Source organism: Sapajus apella, unplaced genomic scaffold (assembly GCF_009761245.1).
Source record: "Sapajus apella isolate SASKATOON/1434 unplaced genomic scaffold, GSC_monkey_1.0 scaffold32, whole genome shotgun sequence".
Taxonomy (NCBI): domain Eukaryota; kingdom Metazoa; phylum Chordata; class Mammalia; order Primates; family Cebidae; genus Sapajus; species Sapajus apella.
The window spans coordinates 408,822-428,008 of NW_022436972.1; the positions used below are offsets into that span (position 1 = coordinate 408,822).

Below are 19,187 nucleotides of genomic sequence, written 5' to 3' on the forward strand. Positions count from 1 at the left end.
CCCTCTGGCTTTAAGTGCTATTTAGATTTCTTGGGTATTAGTAATTCCTATGATACTATGAAAATTCATTCAACAAATATTAGCTCTATGCTTGGCACTTGTTAGGCACTAGGGATTCAAGATAAATAAGACTAGTTTCTGGTCTCAAAGAATTCCCTGTCTGGTGGGGGACAATGAATTAACTGTGGCAATAAAGCCACATGAAGGAGTACAGGGAGAGTACAGAGGCTGGTGTAGATGACTGTGCCCAGGAAGGCTCCAGAGAGGTGAATTTGAGCTGTGTTGTGAAAGTTGAGCTTCCCAGGTGAGGAAAGGCAGGAGGAATATTCAGACAGAAAATGCCCAGGGCGTGTAAGGGAGAATGCTAATGGTGCAGGATGTTTCAGGAAATCTGGTTGGACCTGGATTATTTTTAAGGGATTTATCTTATTTACCATGTAGATAGTAGGAGACTCTGATGGTTTTCAAGCAATGTAGAGATGTGATCAGATCTATATTTTTAAAATTGCTCATAAAATAGTGTGAAGACACACTGAAGGAGAAACCAAGGGAAATGTGTTACAAATATTGTCACAGCACAGAAAGGGATGGTGATGAACTCAGCTTGGGTTGTGGCAATGGGAAAGGAGAGGCAGGGACAGATTTGAGAGAAGTATTGGCCATGTGCTTGTTGGAATATTGTGCACACATTACTCTGCTGTCTCACTTAGCAAGAACTGCAACTTCTAGGGCTCTCCTGGTTCATTGGAAAAACAGCTTGTCTATTGAAATATCACAGAGTCTTGGATGGGTTACCTTGGGGGAAAAACACAATTTCTCTGTGCCTTATCTATAAAATGGGCAATAGACCACATATCCAATAGATGTTATGAAGGTTGAAGACAACAAATATACCACACTGTACATAGAGAATTCTCAAGAAATGTTTATTATTTTTACCTTCCCATAATTTTCCTCACCTCATAATAAAGTTAATATACTGCCTTGCTCTCATGAGATAATTGGGTTAATTTTAAAATTTAAGATATAATTCGTCATGTTTCCAGCAAATATTTTATTCTTGTGAGATATAGATATGTATATATGTATGTATTTATTTCACTCTATGTCAAGATAAAAATAAATACTATCCTTCAAAAGAAAGCTAGGGTAAGTAAAGTATGTTTATAAAGATTTATATATGGAGCTAAATTAATTCTTGAGAACTGAGGTATTTGTAGTCATTATTTTGCTTCATTCTGAGAACAAGTACAAATGAGCATGTCAAAAATGATGACAGTTATTATGCTTTTATAATTTGATTTCTTACATATTCTAATTATATTCTTTTAATTAGTAACCAATCTTTGTTCTTTCTCTTCCACAAAGTGAGATTCAGCCCAGTTCCTAATGCAAAGCAGTTTGTAATTTTTATGTAAGATGACATGCTATTAACTGAAAAGAATGACAATTGTTTTTCCACTAAAGACTTAGTGATGACAAAAGAGAACTTAAGCAAATCACCGAGGGAATAACGAATTTATTAAGTGTCTTGAAAAAGTCACTGTGTCATCACTATCAGATTCAAATTAAGAGGACACCCAAGCTGCATACATTTTGACTTTAAAAATGTATCCAAGATTTTGACCAGGCAAAGAACAAAGATGGCACAATTCAAGAGGTTTTAAAAATAGTTGTGAAGCATATTCTTATTAGGAATATGCTTGGGAGCTGTTCAGTTATCGTAATGCTAGACAGCTGCATCTAACTCCCCTGTGGGCCCCAGACTGGCTGCACTGCATGCTGCATGCACGAGACTTCACAGAACACTGATGGTCACTTGCATCGCCAGAATTCTCTTGACCACAATACCTTGTCATCAGTTTCCCTGCTGCTGGATGTATTTTACTATACTCCAGTATAATAACAGCATTGTATATCAGGTTGGTCAAATATTTACAGAAAAAAACTGGGGAGGGGGTATTAATGAAGTCTGTAGTAGCTATATCCTGGCCAGTATTTGATATCATTAGGGATTTTTGTTGTTGTTGCTGGGGCTAGCTTTTTGATTTTAGCCATCCTCGTGGTATGTCATGGTATTTCATGGCTGTTTCAATTTGCAAGTCCTTAATGACATATGATATTGAGCATATGTTTATTTGCCATCTCTACTTTAGTGAGGTGTATTGTCATCTCTACTTTAGTGAGGTGTCTGCTTAGATCTTTTGCTCACTTGAAAATTGGGTTTTGTTTTTTTTTAAAATTGACACTTGAGGGTCCTTTTGAAAAAAGTGGGTCTTGTGAATAAAGAGCGAGGGCTCAGTCATGAATTCATTTATTCAGCAAAGGTACTGCTACTGTCATACCCAATGTCTGCATTTCTCTTCCATTACTAACAGAACTCTACTATTCCCCAGTCTTTATCTACTTAGCATTTCAGACTCCTTTGCAGCTAAGGGTGGTCATGTGACATCTGCCTGGCCAAGAAAATGCAAGCAGAAGGTGTTGGTTAGAGCTTCCCAGAAAGATGCAGACCCAATTGGCATGCACCTCTTTAATCTTTTGCCCTTTACCTATTTTCCCTTGCCATTCTCCTGAATGTGATGCAATGCTTAGAAGGGAAGCAGGCATCCTGTGAGGATGAAAACAGAGATCACAGCCAGGCGCAGTGGCTCAAGCCTGTAATCCCAGCACTTTGGGAGGCCGAGGCGGGTGGATCACGAGGTCAAGAGATCGAGACCATCCTGGTCAACATGGTGAAACCCCGTCTCTACTAAAAATACAAAACATTAGCTGGGCATGGTGGCGCGTGCCTGTAATCCCAGCTACTCAGGAGGCTGAGGCAGGAGAATTGCCTGAACCCAGGAGGCGGAGGTTGTGGTGAGCCGAGATCTCGCCATTGCACTCCAGCCTGGGTAACAAGAGTGAAACTCCGTCTCAAAAAAAAAAAGAAAACAGAGATCACATAACAAAGACAGTAGAGCCAATGGCTAAGGAGCCTGAGACACAATGACACCATAGAAGAGATGTTACAGAAGCCCTGGGGCTGTCTGCAGATTTCTGGTTTTGTGATAAGAAGCACCCCTATTTGGTAGGCATCTTTAGTCAAGATTTCTGTTACAGGTTACCAATTCACTCCCTGATGCAGCAACATTTTTCAAGCACTTATTAAGGATGAGGCACTTATTAGTGGTGGGCTCTAATCCTCTAACAAGACTGCTTTGAGCAATTTTTTTTTTTTTTTTTGAGAGGGATTTTAGCTCTTTTTGTCCAGACTGGAGTGGAGTGGTGTTCTCAGCTCGCCGCAACCTCTGCTTCGCAGGTTCAAGTGATTCTCCTGCCTCAGCCTCCCCAGTAGCTGGGATTACAGGCATGCATCATGACACCCAGCTAATTTTTGTATTTTTAGTAGAGACAGGGTTTCTCCATGTTGGTCAGGCTGGTCTCAAACTATTGGCCTCAGGTGATCCACCCACCTCGGCCTCCCAAAGTGCTGGGATTGAGGCGTGAGCCACTGCAACCAGCTACAACTTTTATTTAAAGGACTGGTTCACATTAGATCATATTCGAAATAATTTCTTTGTATTATGAAACATAACACTAGGAATAGAATTATATTTACCACATGTTCAGCACTTTACTAGTCATTATAAAAGGAGGAAAGAGGACTGTAAAATAAGGACCTTATCCTCATGGAAATGATGATCTAATTGGAGAAACAAGACTGACCTATATGAAACCAACCTGAACACTTCGGGATAATGTGATCAAGGGCTAACAGTGAGTGCAAACTAAATGTAGCAGGAGTTTATAAGGCTGGGGTCATCGAAGAGGGGAGCAGCCAGGGAAAATATGATTAGCAACCTTGAAAACACTCTGGGTATCTATACCTTCATATTTTTTAGTTTTAAATTAATGACCTAAATATAGATATGGAAGCCATTCCCCTGGGTAAGTGAAGATGAAATGAAGGAAAGTCATTTTAATTTGAACGCCAATTTAGCTTTCAATTCAGCAGAAATTTATCACTCTAGTATCAATATTTAAAATACTGGGTCACTGTGATTATTCACCAAAAATCCTGTTTACCTTGTTAATTACCAGCATTTTTTTTTATGATGGCACATTATGGAAACTGAATATACATAATCTTTAAGCAGAGCTTTAAAAATCCCTCCTTTGGAAGTAATGCAGGATAATAGATTAGACATTTTATGAAGAGGGGTGCATGATTTCTCTACTGCATTTCTGGTATTGCGAACTTTGGTGAAATTATCAAGTGCTATTCATTTGTTCAACTTTTAGTTGTCGCTAGCTAGATCAGATGTGGATCATTATTACACATCTGTAAAGACAAGAGCAGATCAAATTAGTGTTTCTTCAACTCTTCATTGGAATTTAAAATTTTTTCCTAAAAGGTTTTCAATTTAGTGATCCTATTGGTAAATAAAAAGAATAAAGACATGCAAATTAAAATAAAGATAACATTTTTATTCTATATTTTTAAACCCCTTTCCTTTGTTACCTAGAACATACTTGGCTTTTCTACCTTTTCTTCTCTTCCTTTCCTTTCCTCCTCTTTTCTTTTTCTTAAGTTTGTTTATCCCTCAGTCAACCGGTCGCACGTGGCTATGTTCCACTGTGGCAGGGCTTATGTTGGCAGTTTCAGGGATATCTTATTTTTAATAAGCATTGTGGATTTCCTTACATCTGGGGTAGAGATAGGTTGGAGATAGGGTGATAAAAACAGAATATTCTGTGTAGAAGGAGATGGGAAGATTTTAAAGGCAGAATGCTAACGATTTTAACCAACCCATGATAGAGCTACAGTCCTCAGAGTTGCCTGAAGCCTCAGCCCTGCAGGACGTCTGACACCGTACAGGTAGAGGACCTCTGTGCATGAGCCCTCAACACCCAGGGAGGATTAGGATATACGCGCAAACTCAAAGGTACTGTAATGGGCACCTAGCAACCAGGGGTGATACAGGGGTCCCTTGGCTCTCCCCACCTCTCCTTTCTGGAAAGCACTCTGCCTAAGCCTCATCCGGAGCGGGGGGCGGAGGACGAAGGGTGAGAGCCACCTCCTCCGCAATCCCCCGCCCCTCGGCACCGACGCTCCCCGCGCTCGCCAGCTCTCTATTGGGCTAGGCGCTCGCCAATCCTGATGAAGCGGCCCGGTGACTGGACTCTGGTTGGTGGAGCCAGCATTGAGCCCCCCTCCTTCTCCGGCCGGCCCCCCACCCGCCGGGAGGGGGCGTGGCCGCGGCCGTGGCCGGGCCGGAGGCGGCGTCGGTCGCGCCGCTGCGTGCGGTGTGGTGCGAGGCGGGTGCGCCGGCGGCCGCGGTGCGGCGGGACCATGGAGCTCGGAGCGGAGCCCCCGCGCTGGCGGCCGGACCGCGGAGCGGTGAGTGAGAGCTGCGGTCGGCCAGGCTCTCAGCTTTAGGTTGCTCTGGCCCTCTCGGCTGCCGGCCGGGCGGCTGCCGGGGGAGGGGCGGCCCCACGGCCAACTGAAGTTGCTGCATCGCCGCGCGCTCGGCTCGGGCGGTGGGGCCCACTGCGGGCTTTGGCGCCGCCCCGCGCCTGTCCCCGCAGCCCAGCCGCATCCTCCCGGCTGGCTCCCGCGCCAGCAGGGGCTTCTCGCCGTCACGGCGCGGCCGGGCGGCCCTTCTCTCCCGCGCCTCCGGCCCGTAGCCGTCTGGTGCGCGCTCCCTGGACGCGGGGCAGCCACCCGCCCTCCACGCCGCAAGTGGCGCCCTGGCCTTCGCTCGCGCCCCACGCACGACGCCTTGGGCCGCCCCGCGTCCAGTACCTTCGGATTCCTTCAGTGTCTGCGCGCCCTCTCCGGGTCTGGTCCAGCTCCGCTCGTCACCCGCCCCCAGGGTCCGGCCCTCCCCGCCCTGGCCTGCGCCCTCTCGGTGCCCGCGTGCGTGGCGGTTGCGGGCGGTCTCTCCCCGGAGGCTGCGGGGCCGCGTGGCTCCCGGCCTCGGAGGCCAGGCTGGACTCACAGAGTGCAGGGGAGGAGGTGGGGCGGTCCGCGAGTGCAGGGGACCGCGCTCCCGGAGCCGTGTCGACCCGGGGGTATCATCCCCGGGAGACTTTACTCGCGCGCCGGGGCTTTAGTGAGGGCAGAATCTTCTTGGTTTGTGATGTTGACGGGCAGCAGCGATTGCTTCTTGATCTGGCCCCTCTGCAGCGGAGAGTTCTCTGGTCGAGAGGAGAGTTCTTAATCAGAAACTATGTGATGGGATTAGGGATGAATGGGAGCATCATAGGAATTCTTTCTCATTTTAAGGTTAATTTTTAAATTGGCAGTTTACTTCCAACAACAGTCTTTGAGTTTTCAAAAGCAGAAAATTAAAAATACCACTTTTTGCAGCTCTTCAAATCAAATGCATAACAGCATATTTTAGCAAGATTCAGAATCTACATTTTATAAGGGAGAGAGGATAACTATTTGAAATATTTTGCATCTGAAAAACTAGGTTTGTCTAAAACTTAAAATTCGACTCTATCAAAACTAAGTTCAAAGTGTTGTAATTGACTAATCTTTCTATTGCCTCTAGGGCAAATTCTATTGCTTCTTTTTATATGTGCTTTACCCAACTCTTTTCTAGCAGTTAAACAATGCCGTAGTTCTTTAAAGCTAGTTCTTTTATTTGCTTGAGAGGTTAAACAAAAGAAAGCTGGGCTTGACCTTTCCCAAAGGCATTCTCATTGTGTCCTCTCCAGCTCCCTTCTCCCAGGGTTCCAATGACTTCAGTGTAGTACTCATTTTTCTTCATTTTGAAAGATTTTCTTAGTTGATTCACAAAGCTGTGTCTTTTCACATGTTTAAAGATTGGAACGTTTGGTCCACTATGTATATTTACCTTCCAATCTGTGCTAATTCTGGAACTATCTACACATAGAAATTGTTCTTGCATTTTCAGTTGCTGACCTGAAGTTGCTTAACAGCATTTGTTTTTTAAAATCTGTTTGCTTTAAAATGTACAACCTAATAGTCAGTGATATGCTTCAATGTCTTCAACAATTCCGAAAATAAAGGTGGAACACACTTTGCTAAGTGGTCTTGCCAACATTGTAGCCTCCTGTCTCCTGTCAGTGTGTCTTTGTAGTCACCCATTACAGTTCCCGTAGAAACCTGTTTGTGGCCAGTAAGCTTTTGGTTGGTTATTGGGATGTTTTGATAACAGCAATTGCATTATAAGTATTAAATGAATTGTCCTTACTCGTGGGCTAGTAGTAGTGGTCGTCTTTGGAGTACCAAGGACTTTCTTTGAAGAGTACTCACAGATCATGTTTTTCACTTGGGGGTGGCTCTCCATTGCTGTAGACCTTGAATCTTTCAGCTTCTCTTCTCAGTCCGGTTTTTTAAGGGCTCAGTTTCTTTCAAGTCAGGCTTTTTTTTTTTTTTTGGCTTTGCTCTTGAGCATGTGTAACCAAATACTTCTGACTTCCCCACACGTTCTTCTTCAGGACTGAATCTTTTTACCTGTGGCTTCACTTTATGGTAATACAGAAATATTTTATGTCAGTAATACATAAATTATGTACATTATAAAATAAATATCAACATAGAGATTTATAGAGGTTAAAAATTCTCGGTTTTCTTTTTCCCTTCTTACTGTTGTCCTCTTCCTATTTCTTTCTTCAGAGGTAACCATAATATCGGGTATATCCCTCTGGATTTTTTTTCCATTTAACACTGTAGATTAAATGAACAACCTTCTGTTAAAAAAAAAAACAAACCATTTTGTGAATGCCTACTAAGTACCAGGCACTATTTTAATCACTAGTTGCAAAATGACAGGCACTTTCAAGATGTTCAGTGACAGGCACTTTCAAGATGTTCATAGTATACCAGGACAAGCAATTACAGTGAAATGTGATAAGTACCATGATAGAGTCAGTAATCAGTGATGGATGCGGGAGCCCCATGCATGACCTAATCCATTTATTCACTTGCTTTATTCATTCAGTACACTTCAGAGTTTTCATATATGCTGGGGATACAGAGATAAACAGGACAGTTACCTCTGTCAGCCCCCAGTGAGATTGCTGTGCAGTTCAGTATCAAAGAGTTTTAACCATTGGTTACAATGTATGATATGAATTCTGAAAGGGGCCGGCAACAAGAGCTCAGAAGAGGACCATAAACCCAAACTTAGGAACATTCAGAGAGACAGGAAAGCCTCCCAGAGGAAGCACCATGAGGAGGAATTGACCAAAGTCCAGGTTGAGGAGAGAGTGTACAAAGATGGTCAGGAGGTGATGCACTGGAGCAACCACAAACACCAGGAGTTAAGTCCAGTGGGGTGGTTGCAGGCAAGAGCAGGGAAGTGGCAAGAAGTGAGGGAGGAGAAGTAATGAGGGGCTGTGCCATGTGGGGTCTTGTGATTCCTGTTGAATCACAAGATTCCTGTTGAATCTTGAACTCCCTGTTGTGTGAAGTTCGGACTCTTCTGTGGGGAATAGGAAATGGTTGAAGAATTGTAAGCAAAACAGGGACATGGTCAAATTTGCTCTTTGGAGAATGGATTAGAAGAGGGAAGGCTGGAAGGAGGGAAATTTGAGGAGGTAGAATTGCTGGGATTTGATCATTGGCTATGTATGTGTATGTATGGCTGGGGAGTTGGGGCAGGGAGGAGTTGAGGGCAGTGCCCAGCTTTGGCTGAGTGGTTGGGTGATGACAATGTCCTTAGGTGGGGACAGCAGCATCCATTTTGAAGAAAAGATGATGGGTCACACTTGGCTGGATTATGTTTCAGGTGCCGAGGGGACATCATGTTCAGTTGGCTGCACTAGGGATCCAGACATCAGGAGTTGTCTGGGTTGGAGAGACGCATCTGAGAGTTACTAGCTGTCCCAAACAGTTTGAGAGTTTCCCAGACTTTCAGCTAAGGTGCCAAAGCAAACTGGGAGACTGGGGGATGTTTCACATTGTTGAGGAAAACAGTCATAGTTCCATCTGTCCAAGTCTGTGGAATCTACTAGCTCAAGGTAGCTAAAAGTTATTCTAGACCAGATTGCACTCCACTCCATTTGATGACCTCATGTTTGTAAAGAGGGATATTTGGTGGTTGCTGTACCATGTAAAAATCAGCGTGGAAAAGGAAACGAGGGAGGCCATGTCCAGTCTGACCCCAAGGTTTGAGAGAACTTGTGCAGTGCTCAACAGGTGCACACATACTGTATCAATAAATACTTGTGGTTATTTAAGAATGAAATAAAAATACCATTTTCTCTCAAAGTGTATTTTTTTCAAGTTGGTACCAAGTTGTTAGGACATAAATACCCACACTGTTAACATTTTCTTTATTCAATAAGCATACCTTTTGGCCTGAGACTTTAAGGGCATGCTGAGCAGAGAAAGTTTTGAAACTCCTGCCTTTGCCTGTGCAGTATTTGTTAATGGAAGCTGTTGGAGTAGATGAGGTTATTTGAGGAGTGTGTATAGAGTAAGAAAAGGAGTGGTGTGGAGTGAGATCTGAGGCACTCTTGTGTTTGAAAAAGAAGCAGATAATAGGCTCCCACACTGGGACTGAGAAGGATGGGGATCATGGTGTCCAAGGAAACCTCAGCAGGTAGAGCACGCTCAGCTGCTGGGAGCTGTTAGTAGTACTGGGCACAGCAGAGGCAACAGTGACATGACAGGGATGGGAGGGGCAGGCCAGTTTGTATCAGGATTTAATAGTGAGTGAGAGTGAGGAAGTGGAGCCCAGCTTGTGTAGACAGCAATGCTCAATAAGTTTGATGCTGGTAGTTAAAGGTGGCTATAGGGAGGGAAGGTAAAGGGGGAACTTGGTTTTTGTTTTTTAAATGGAGGGATTTGAGCATGTTTAAATGCTAGTAAAGAACAGAGAGAAAGGTTGGTTTCAGAGTATCCATTGGAGTTAGCCTGAGGACATGATGAATGGACTTGGTGAGGAGTCTTTGGTGCTTCATTGTTTCGGATTACAGAGTGAAGGGCATTGAGGGAGGGAAGCCGGTTCTTTCCCAAACTTGATTATAAAGAGGAGAGAATGACATTATATGGAGTGGGCATCTGGTGCAGGCTCCTTTCCCCTCTCTTTTCTCTTCTCCTTTCCCCGTCCCCTCCCCTATACTCTCCCCCTTCCCCTACCCCTCCCCTTCCTCTCTATTTACTAGCAGTGACTTTATTTTTTCTTTTTTTGAATTGTCGTCGTAATACTTTTTGTCTTGCTTTTCAAGACGTGCTTTTCTGAGGACTGGTTGCTCCTTTGCAGGGCAGCTGTTTCTCAGCCTGGTCTTTTTCTAGGTGCCGATGTGTCTCGGGGTCATAATGTCTTTGTGGCTGACTGTCCTCCTTTGCTGTCCTATTCGGACAGAATACTCTCCTGCCAGTGCTTTTTCTGCTACTTACCTCAGTGCCAGTTTTGTTTGTTTTGTGTCAGAGCTTATCTGCCTATCTTCATAGATGTATTTATTTTTATTTTTTATAGAGACAGTATTTCACTATGTTGCCCAAGCTAGTCTCGAACTCCTGGGCTCAAGCAGCCCTCCTACCTTGGCTTCCCAAGGTGTTGCATCACCCTGCCTTCATAGATGTTTTTAGATTGGAATAATTTTTCCACAGTTAGGCCTGGCACGGTGGCTCACACCTGTAATCCCAGCACTTTGGGAGGCCGAGGCAGGCTGATCACCTGAGGTCAGGAGTTTGAGACCAGCCTGGCCAACATGGCGAAACCCTATCTCTACTAAAAATACAAAAAATTAGGCAGGTGTGGTGGCACACACCTGTAATCCCAGCTACTTGGCAGGCTGAGGCAGGAGAATTGCTTGAAAACATGTTTGTATGTCAGCTATGTCTCAGGCATTGTTCTAGTTAGCAGTGATAAGAATGTTTAACATGATCAAGCCGCTCCCTCAGAAAGCTTATATTCAAGTGAGGTAAAACAGGATAGATTATTTTGCTAACTAGCTCACAAACTCCTTGTTGGCAGGAACCACATTGTGGTGGAGGTTGCAGTGAGCTGAGATCACGCCATTGTGCTCCAGCCTGGGTGACAGTGAGACTCCATCTCAAAAAAAAAAAAGTTTTTCTACACTTTACATTTCAACCTTAATCTTTGGATCCAAAGATGCCTCTGTTTCTTCTCTTTGCCTGCATATGTGCCTCTTCTCTGGGAGATTAGCTCTTTTCCTTTGTTGACTTTTTTTTTCTTTTTCAAATTTTAAGACATTTTACGCATCACAGACATTCTAGGGCATTTTTCATCTTTTAGGTCCTCTGGGGCTTCTAGGCGTTGGCTCTGAGCTCAGCATCTGGGATGACTTCCCAACTTCGTAATTTCTGAAATTTCCCTGGGACCTTTTCTTAGGGTGCCCTCTGACCTTGGAGCAGTGATCTTGAAATTAATCTGAAGATATCTTCTGTTGTGTTATATGTTCTTGAACCTTTTTAGTATTTTTTTCTTTATTTTCTTTATTTTAGTTTTTGCTTTAGATACCCAAGTCAGCCCACAAGTTTGTATGCCAGCTGTATCTGAGCTACTGTTCTAGTTAGCAGTGATAAGAATGTTTAACATGACCAAGCTGCTGCCCCCAGAAAGCTTATATTCAAGCGAGGTAAAACAGGATAGATTATCTTGCTAATCAGCTCACAGACTCTTTGTTGACAGGAACCGCATAGGGTGGTGCCTTGTATATAATTTTTGCATAATATGTGTGTTCCAGCTTGTCAGATAACCTCTTGAATGTTGTAGCCATACAGAGACCTTCATTTGGGTCTTGCACTTGGTTCACTGTGGTAACACTTGGTGCCTCTCCTGCCGGCTGTCCTCTCACAGCCTTTGTGATCTTTGATCTTGGAATACTTCTGTTTTCTAGCAGTTAAAAACTGAATTGGAGTTTTAAAAGTTGCTCTAGTGCGTGCTGAAGATTTTATTAGCATGCTGTGGCAGTTCATTTTAGTTCATCTCATAGCATCCTCTCATTGAGAGCTGTTATCCATTTTGTGCACTCCAGAAGCTTGGTGAAATTATATTGCAGTACCAAAGTATGGGTGTGATTGACTGAACTGGAATCAATGTGGCCGTATTTTATCAGCTAAATGGATGAAGTGGTTCATTCTTTGCACATAGTAGGTACTCAACAAATATTTTTACATTGACTGAAAACGTTATGTGAAATATTATTTGGTTCAAAGATTATCTAATAAGCAGGACATGATCACTACTGAGTAACTTACACAGTATGATCTGAGCCATTTTGCTCTAGTAACATCACTTATTTTCTTATTTTCTTTTTTTTTTTTTTTTTTTTTTGAGACGGAGTTTCGCTCTTGTTACCCAGGCTGGAGTGCAATGGCGCGATCTCGGCTCACCGCAACCTCCGCCTCCTGGGTTCAGGCAATTCTCCTGCCTCAGCCTCCTAAGTAGCTGGGATTACAGGCACGCACCACCATGCCCAGCTAATGTTTTGTAGTTTTAGTAGAGACGGGGTTTCACCATGTTGACCAGGATGGTCTCTATCTCTTGACCTCGTGATCCACCCGCCTCGGCCTCCCAAAGTGCTGGGATTACAGGCGTGAGCCTCCGCGCCTGGCCAACATCACTTATTTTCTAACCTTTCAAAATATGTACATGACAAGGTTATTTTTGTTTTTGTTTTGCCTGTTTTGTTACCTAGTCCTGTGTTAGGATATTACCTAGGCAGATTTCAGCTCTGAATTGGCGTTGCAACTTTGCTGGGGCATAGTCTGTCCTAAATCAGAATTAATGTTTCTTTGAAACAGGGTCTCTCATTCTATGCCCGGACTGTTGGCTCTGTTGCTATCTCGGTTCACTGCAGCCTTGACCTCCTGGGCTCAAGCATCCTCCTACCTCAGCCCGCCAAGTAGCTTGGACTACAGGCTTGTGCCACTACACTCAGCTAATTTTTATATTTTTTGTGGAGATAGGGTGTCGTTATATTATCCAGGCTAGTCTCTAACTTCTGGGCTCAAGTAATCTTCCCACCTCAGCCTCCCAGAGTGGTAGGCTTTAATGTTTATTAAGAATTAATGTTTATGGGCTGGGCGGTGTATTCCCAGTACTTTGGGAGGCCTAGATAGGTGGATCAATTGAGGTCAGGAGTTCAAGACCAGCCCGGCCAACATGGTGTAACTCTGTCTCTACTAAAAATACAAAAATTAGCTGTGCATGGTGGTGGGCGCCTGTAATCCCTGCTACTTGGGTGGCCAATGTGCTCAAACCTGGGAGGCAGAGGCTGCCGTGAGCTGAGATCACACCACTGCACTCCAGCCTGGGCAACAGAGGGAGACACTTTCTCAAAAATAAATAAAATAAAATAAAATAAAATAAAATAAGAATGTTTATGGAAGGGCTCATGGATTTCACTTGCTTCCTGTGGTGCATGGAAGAAACTCTATTCCAAGTTGAGGGATGCCATTAACCATAAATATGGTAAAGAGAGAGGGAGCAACTTATGAGTGTGTTTATATTGTTCTGAGAGAGGTTGTGGCTATTGCACAGCTTACAGTGAGAGGGAAGAGACTGACTTTACATCTCTTCTAAAGTAAGATCTTAATTTTGGCAGAAATATTGTAATTTTCCAGTATAGAACACATGTCTGTTTTCAATATAAATGTAAAAACACATTAAAAAAAAAAAAAAAAAAAAAAAAACGCCCTGTAGAATTTAAAACATATCTCCCTTCTTGGTTTTCTATATAGTATTTGTCATATATCTTTTAGAGTTAATTATACTAGCTTTTGATAAGAAACCCAGAAATACACAAAAACTCCCTAATTCCCCAATCACTTGTCTTCAGATTTTAATTATGTACTGCAAATAACATTGTTTCCCAGGTCTTCCCTAGAATGTGAATTGTTCTTTGAGATATCCCAGGCAGGAAGATTATTGAAACCTTACTCCTTTTCAAAAGTTGGCATTACAATTTGAATGGTTACAAAGTTTATCAATGGAAATGAAGTTCCTGCCTGAGCTGTTTAAAATCTTTGTAGCTGCTCTGCTGTTTGTTCATTGTGTTACATGGTATTCATTGAAAACTTCTTCCCATAAAAAGAAAAAAAGAAAAAAAAAATTCTGAAAACTGCAAAACTTCAGAACATCTTTTCAAAGAATTGTGTAGGGATTAAGCACCGAAGAGTTTAGAACAGCTACTTCACATTAAGCTACATTTATGATTACTTTTTCTTGCCACACAGGAGTTCAGAAACTTGTGGTTTTATTTCTCAGGCTATTTGGGTTCTGATGATTGTCAGATTTCATTTGAGACAATATTGCTCTGCATTTTAATATTTACTGAGCATTCTTTCTCTTTTTGGACACGTGCGTAATTTAGATAAACCGTGTGTAAATGAAAGTTACAAATAGAATTTGGTTTAAGTGGAATAGTACTTTATTCAGATTTTTGTTATTTGAGATGATTTATCAAACATAAGCAATGGAGGCTTTTCTCTCTGTCATTGAATGAAGATCTGGTTTAGCTTATAATAATAAAGCTAAATATAAAGAATGAAAATAAAGAGTATATAAGGACTAGAAATGAATACAACAAAACCTCTACTTTAATAAGGTTCTAGTCTCCATAGGCAGTGTTTTAGACATGAGGATTGCTTTAATAACTGCCAGATTTCAGTGACTTAAGAGTAAGAAGCATCTGTTTCTCACCCATATGGAAGCTTATGTTGGGGTCGTCATGGGTTAGGCATCCACATGGCTGTTCAGGTAGTCAGCTTTTTTCCACCTTGTGACTTAGCCTCCTATAGGAACTGGGAAACTGCTCAGTTCAGCCAGTGGGTGGGGAATGAGGACAGTCCTGTGGGAGGTTTTTATGGACCAGTACACTTTGCTTCTCATCCTACTAGCTGTACTCAGACATGGCCTCTCTTAGCTTACTTTAGGCTGGACACGTAGCAGAGCTATACATACCAGGAGAAGAGAGGTCATAGCAGAAGAAAGCATAGTGTAGCAGAAGAAAGAGATCACTGTAATGCACTGCTGCTGACAGGGTTTTGGTGGCATAACTAGTCTCTGCCCCGGTCTGATTGGGAACTTGGGTGAACATCCTGGTGGCCACAGTGAAAGGAAATCATCCTCAGCTCTATGCTGTTGTTTTCACCATCCATAAAGAACATACCAGTTTCTTTTCCTTAATATGTTCCCCATTTAACACTTGGGGCTTTGAACTGGTTACACTGAAAGGTGTAGTAGGTGACGTGCTCAGTGGCATTCATGTGGTACATCGAACAGTGGTTCTTGTTTGGCCATTTATCATAATGTCCTTAAATGAAGTAAAAGTACAGTAATCAAAATTTGGAGGGTCAGACTAACATCGTTTATTATATATTTTCTGGTTTTGAGAATAAGTACACTTCATATCCCTCAAACAGTCATTTAGGAATATAATTGATCTCAGGTGGATTTTTTTTTGGTGGAAGATGTATAGAAGATAGTTTGAAGTTATTGTTACTGATGCGCTTGGAGTGTCAGTATTTTGTCAATTAAAAGTAGCTTTAGAGACCAAGGTGGTTGGTAAGTTCAAAATCAATATCCTGCATGGCAAGCTTGTTCTAGATCAGGGGTTGGTAAACTATAGCTTATGGGCCATATTTGGTTCTTTTCCTGATTTTGTAAGGAAAATTGTCTTGGAACACAGACTTGTCTGTTCTTTTATTTCTTGTCTGGGGCTGCTTTAGTGCTGCAAGGCAAAGCTGAAAGGGGTAAGTAGTGGCAGCAGAGGTTAACTCACACAGCACGACATATTTACTATCTGGCCCTTTACACTAAAAATCCCTGACCCTTGTTTTGGAGAACATATTTTCTTCCTTTTCTGATGGGACAACATTGTAGTAGGGAAGAAAGCTAATAAACAACATGTTAAAGTATATATATATATATATATATATATATATATATCTTCCCTCACTTGCTTTGCTTTCTTTACTGTGCTTTCTTTTGTATATAGCCGTGTGTGTGTGTGTGTGTGTGTGTGTGTGTGTGTGTGTGTAGTAAGAAAGCAAAGCGAGTGAAGAGAAAAGTATCAGAGACTGCTGTTTTTGATAGGGTGGTCAGGGAAGCCTATCTGAGATGACATTTGAAGAGAGATGCAAACAGAAGTGAAGAAGTGAAGCAGCCAGGCAAATATTTTGGGAATGATCCTTATTTGGGGAGAAACAGCAAGTGCCCCCTTGAGGTACCTGAGTGGCAGCAGGGGGGTTGGGGGGATGCATCATGCAGAGGTAGTAAAGGGACAGATTGTATAGGCTTATAAACTGTGGTGCACTTTGGATTTTATTATGAGTAAGATGAGCCATTGCAAAGTTTTGAGCAGGGAAATGATGATGTTTGGGTTAGATTATAAGAGGATTGCTAGGACTGCTGTGTAGAGGATAGATAGGAGACAAAGGTAGAAGGTGTGGGTCTATGTGCTAGGTATTGCTGAGTGCTGTGGCTGCTGGATGAATCAGTGGTTCCTGCCATGAGGAGCTGTTAGTAACTGCATAGCAGAATAAAGAGATCACTTTAATGCACCGCTGCTGACAGAGAAACAAAAGGTGCCCTGGGATGGTATGGCAGGGGTTCCTGATCCAAACCAAAGGTGACACCCTGACCTGAGAACTTGGAGGGCACCGATGAAGACTGATTGTGTATCAGAGCTCTGAGATTCTTGGAAGGACTGCTTGCACACAGGACTTTTCCCCACCTGTTGACCACGTGAGCAAGTACGCATCCAAAGATGAGTGGTTGGTGGCTTTTAGATCACATGCCAGTGCCAACAACTGCAGTCTGGAGCATTGTGTTAGAGTGAAATTAAGGTGGCATCTTAGCTCAGCAGGATACAGCACCATGGGAACTGAAGGGTGGAATATTTGACATCTTTGCCAGAGAGCAGAACCAGAGTAATTTTGGTTTGGGAAGTTTAGGACTGTAGAAACGTCTCAGTAATTTGTCTGTGGAATGTATTGTAGATTATTGCTACTTTCCCCATATGTCTGGCAGTATGAATTAGTTGCACAATGTACCTCTCAGTAATTAGGCAAATTGGTCTACTGTCTGGAGTTATTGGATATGACCCAATTAAACTTTGAAGGATATGTATAAAAATGATTCTATTTTTGGGATAGGTGATATTAAGCTATTTTGGATAATAATTAGCTGAAAAAATTGCTGCCACTTTAAATTAGTGTAGAAGAGGATATTCACGTTTCTGTTTTCTATAATGAGGTGTCTAGATCATCTAGAGATAATTTTAATTATTATAATGTTGATTTAAAAAGAAGTAAGGGTTGGGCATGGTGGCTCACACCTGTAATACCAGCACTTTGGGAGGCCAAGGTGGGCGAATCATGAGGTCAGGGGATCAGGTGAAACCCCATCTCTACTAAAAATACAAAAATTAGCTGGGCATGGTGGCACATGCCTGTAATCCCAGCTACTTGGGAGGCTGAGGCAAAAGAATCGCTTGAACCAGGGAATCGAAGGTTGCAGTGAGCTGAGATGACACCACTGCACTCCAGCCTGGCGACGGACCAAGACTCCTTCTCAAATAAATAAATAAATAAATAAATAAAATAAAAAGAAGTAGGGAGAGGAAATAAAATCACAATCATAGAGGGAAGTTTCTTTTTTTGCACTTTCTCTGCGACTGATAGAACAAAGGATATAGATGACTTGAACAACACAATTAATAAAATTGCCTCAGTGTGTCTGGATGTTGTACCTAACTGCAGAATACACTTTCTTTGTAAGTAGACTGGACACTAGCTATCAGCTTGTTGGCAAAAGCAAGTTTGAGTATATTTTAGAAGATTGATTTCAAACATGACTTCTATAAATTAAGCTGAAAGCAATAGCAAAAGGTAACTAGAAAACCATTTTTCAGTATTCCATGATCAAGGAAGATATTACAATGAGAATTAGAAAATTTCACAAAATATGTTGATTAGAGTTAATATGAAAAATACAGTATATAAAAATGTGTGGGGTGTAGCTAAAGTCATACTCAGGGGAAAGTTTATAGCCTTACATGCATGTGTTAGGAAAGAAGAAAGCCTGAAAAATACTCAATGATCTGAACATCAGTTTCAAGAAGTTAGAAAGGAACAGCATACTAAACCCAGAGGAAGTAGCTAGACATTAAAAAAGGAGAAATTCATAGAATAGAAAATAAATATACAGTAGAGAACATGTGCAGTACTAGTTCTTCTGAAAAGATTGATGATATGAATCAATTTGGTGAGATTAATAAAGTAAAGAGAGAAGACACAAATTACCAATGTCAGCTATGAAAAAGAGAACAGCCTAAAAGATCCTACAGGCAGTAAAGATTTTTAACAAGATATTATTAACATTTATGCTAATATATTTTAACTTTAGGTAAGTGGACAAGTTTTTTCCTTAAGTGTGGTTTTGTTACTCATTTAAATTGCCACTTGATCATTTGTTTTAGGGTCCTTGTTGATTTAATTTTCTTTTTAACATAATCTACACAAAACTACAAACACTGTGTAGTTTCAGAGAAGTATCACTCCCTCTTACATCCCTTTGACCTTGTCTTTTTCCCTCTTGTAGATAACCAACCTCAGTTTTCTAGTTTAAGACAATACATGCATGTTTTCTTCTTTACCTTTTTTTCAAAAACAGAAGGTGGCATACTGTATAAATTCTGTTGCACTTTGCTTTTTTCCACTTCAAACATACCCTAGAAATTAATTACTCTATCAGATTCCAGAGCACCTCTTCAAAATTAATTTTACAGCTGTATAGTGCAGTTTACATACTGTGAATATAATGCAGTTTGGTTACCAGCCTTCTGTGTTTGGACATTTAGGTAGTTTCCAGTATTTTGCAATTACAGTACAAATAATGTGGCTATGAATAACCTTGTGCATATGATTTTTTTTTTTTGAGACGGAGTTTCACTCTTGTTACCCAGGCTGGAGTGCAATGGCGCGATCTCGACTCACCGCAACCTCTGCCTCCTGGGTTCAGGCAATTCTCCTGCCTCGGCCTCCTGAGTAGCTGGGATTACAGGCACGCGCCACCATGCCCAGCTAATTTTTTGTATTTTTAGTAGAAGCGGGGTTTCACTTTGTTGACCAGGATGGTCTCGATCTCTTGACCTCATGATCCACCCGCCTCGGCCTCCCAAAGTGCTGGGATTACAGGCGTGAGCCACCGCGCCCGGCTCTTTTTTTTTTTTTTGTATTGCAGGAGGTT

At 42.1% G+C, this 19,187-nt stretch overlaps 1 protein-coding gene across 4 annotated transcripts in view; it reads left to right on the forward strand.

The window, feature by feature from the left end:
• Nucleotides 1-5,265: 5,265 nt before the first annotated feature.
• The window catches only part of WASF3 (WASP family member 3), a 121,102-nt gene continuing 107,180 nt past the window's right edge, over nt 5,266-19,187 (forward strand). For all 4 annotated transcript variants that reach the window (XM_032294364.1, XM_032294363.1, XM_032294366.1 and 1 more), the window contains exon 1: nt 5,266-5,383. The gene's annotated coding sequence lies outside the window, so the exon portion shown is untranslated. The remainder of the gene's footprint in view (nt 5,384-19,187) is intronic.